Below are 3278 nucleotides of genomic sequence, written 5' to 3'. Positions count from 1 at the left end.
GGAAGCTGCCCGCCGAGTCATTTGAGTAACTCAGGCGGATCGCTGGTTGGCATCGTTTATGGTCAGAACTAGGGCGGTATCTGATCGCCTTCGAACCTCTGACTTTCGTTCTTGATCAAAGAAAACATTCTTGGCAAATGCTTTCGCAGTAGTTCGTCTTGCGACGGTCCAAGAATTTCACCTCTAGCGCCGCAATACGAATGCCCCCGTCTGTCCCTCTTAATCATTACCTCGTATTCCAAAAACCAACAGAACAGAAACGAGGTCTTGTTCTATTATTCCATGCAAGTTTATTCAGGCGACTCGCCTGCGTTGAGCACTCTAATTTTTTCAAAGTAAAAGCACCGGCCTTCTCGAGGCACACAATGAAGTGCACCAAGAAAGGACCGGCATGATGTTCAGTCCGAGCCGTCGCATCGGGTAGATGCACTACTCGTCTGGAACTGAGATCCAACTACGAGCTTTTTAACCGCAGCAGCTTTAGTATACGCTATTGGAGCTGGAATTACCGCGGCTGCTGGCACCAGACTTGCCCTCCAATTGATCCTCGTTAAAGGATTTAGAGTGTACTCATTTCAATTACGGGGCCTCAAAAGAGTCCCGTATTGTTATTTTTCGTCACTACCTCCCCGTGCCGGGAGTGGGTAATTTGCGCGCCTGCTGCCTTCCTTGGATGTGGTAGCCGTTTCTCAGGCTCCCTCTCCGGAATCGAACCCTGATTCTCCGTTACCCGTAACAACCATGGTAAGCAAGTAACCTACCATCGAAAGTTGATAAGGCAGACACTTGAAAGAAACGTCGCCGGCTCGTGGCCATGCGATCAGCACAAAGTTATCCAGAGTCACCACACAATACGGGCCGAAACCCGATCGATCTTGGTCTAATAAAAGCACCCGTCGCCCAAAGGGCTTCAGGCTCACTGCATGTATTAGCTCTAGAATTGCCACAGTTATCAAAGTAGGAAGAAACGATCTAAGGAACCATAACTGATTTAATGAGCCATTCGCGGTTTCGCCTTATTTCGGCATGTACTTAGACATGCATGGCTTAATCTTTGAGACAAGCATATGATTACTGGCAGGATCAACCAGGTAATCGTTCAACTGCGCGTCCAGCCTTTCAAGCAGGCCGGACGCCGTTTTTGCGATGCCGAGGCCACCTTCAGGCGCCCCAACACGCTTCGTTCTCGCAAAGGGTAGCACTTTGCACAGTCCGAGACGACGGCGTTCGAGCTCGCTACGGCGCCCTCCCCGCAGGGCCGGGTATCGCCACGCGGCAAGAAGCACGCAACATTCTCGATAGACCGGTTGTGTCGACTCGATCGCGGCTTGCGGTTTCTCTCGAGCCCGCAGCACTGGTGGACCGACCGACACTTGCAACGTAGCCGAGACGGCAAAGCCGCTAGGCGACGGGTCACGCCCGCGCCTTCGGCGCTTTCGTATTTGATTCGTCCGAGGACGATGCGGAACACACTTCGATATCGTGGAAAAAGCGTCGTCCGACAACCAGCCCCTAACGCATCAAGCGGATGAGGCTGCAGACGTCAGCTGTGGGATCCACGGGAGCGATACCGGGGACACGCTTGACGGGCACGAAGCCCGCCGCATATCAAACACCCAGGTCGCTTTGGGGGCGACTGCTCTCTGGGACCCCCATATAATAGCAGCGATAAGTACCCAGACCTCCATGGGGCCGTACTCGTGCCACTTTCGACGAGCGTTTGGCGAAAATCGTGCCGCCTCGTAACGCCGCGAGCAAGATTGAAAGCTTACGTCGGCAGCACAATGCCGAAGTCGTGAAAGCGCAGCGCGTCTACCGAATGCGCGAACGGCAATTTCTCGCTAATGGCCAGTACGGTTTCCTGCACAATTGCCTTTCTGTCGCCCTACGGGGCCCCCGGCCGATCGATTCGAGGCACGCTAGCACGGCCCCTTCGCCATTTCCGAGCACGAGTGCGAACAGTGCGGGCGGCGTGCTCGACGCCCCGGCTGACGTCGTTTCGGACTTTGTCTCTTCGCGTGCTCGCGGCAACGCCGCGGCCAACGACGACGTCTGCGCGGTTCTTTGCCGGTTCCCGGCGTGCTATAGTGCAGCCCTCTGCAGGGTGACACCGGCTCCGTCGTGGCCGTGCGGCGGCTTGTACGCAAAAGTTGCGTCAAAGGCGTCGCGCTCGCGCCGCCCCGGCACACGCGGTTTCGGACTTTGTCTCTTCCAGCGCTCGCGTAGTCGTGGGCACGATTGTCGACTTCGGAACGGTGCGCGGACACCGCCACGAGCACGCGCAAGACGAAAATCGCACTACGGTACAATGTCGGCCGGGGCCCTACGGCCCCTTACAGTAGCAGCGATAAGTGCCCAGACCTCCATGGGGCCGTACTCGTGCGACGCGGCGGCGTACTGCGCCGAGCCGAGCGCCAATATTTGGCTTTTGCAGGGCGGATTCGAGCTCTGGCGATTGCCGCGGTACCGCCGCTCACCGATTCAAGGCACGCTAGCGCGGCCCCTTCGCCATTTCCGAGCACGCGTGCGAACAGTGCGGGCGGCGTGCTCGACGCCCCGGCTGACGTCGTTTCGGACTTTGTCTCTTCGCGTGCTCGCGGCAACGCCGCGGCCAACGACGACGTCTGCGCGGTTCTTTGCCGGTTCCCGGCGTGCTATAGTGCAGCCCTCTGCAGGGTGACACCGGCTCCGTCGTGGCCGTGCGGCGGCTTGTACGCAAAAGTTGCGTCAAAGGCGTCGCGCTCGCGCCGCCCCGGCACACGCGGTTTCGGACTTTGTCTCTTCCAGCGCTCGCGTAGTCGTGGGCACGATTGTCGACGTCGGAACGGTGCGCGGACTACGCCACGAGCACGCGCAAGCCGAAAATCGCACTACGGTACAATGTCGGCCGGGGCCGTACGGCCCCTTACAGTAGCAGCGATAAGTGCCCAGACCTCCATGGGGCCGTACTCGTGCGACGCGGCCGCGTACTGCGCCGAGCCGAGCGCCAATATTTGGCTTTTGCAGGGCGGATTCGAGCTCTGGCGATCGCCGCGGTACCGCCGCTCACCGATTCAAGGCACGCTAGCGCGGCCCCTTCGCCATTTCCGAGCACGCGTGCGAACAGTGCGGGCGGCGTGCTCGACGCCCCGGCTGACGTCGTTTCGGACTTTGTCTCTTCGCGTGCTCGCGGCAACGCCGCGGCCAACGACGACGTCTGCGCGGTTCTTTGCCGGTTCCCGGCGTGCTATAGTGCAGCCCTCTGCAGGGTGACACCGGCTCCGTCGTGGCCGTGCGGC

Source organism: Dermacentor andersoni, unplaced genomic scaffold (genome assembly GCF_023375885.2).
Source record: "Dermacentor andersoni unplaced genomic scaffold, qqDerAnde1_hic_scaffold ctg00000833.1, whole genome shotgun sequence".
In the NCBI taxonomy this organism is placed as follows: domain Eukaryota; kingdom Metazoa; phylum Arthropoda; class Arachnida; order Ixodida; family Ixodidae; genus Dermacentor; species Dermacentor andersoni.
This window is presented reverse-complemented; position numbering follows the sequence as displayed.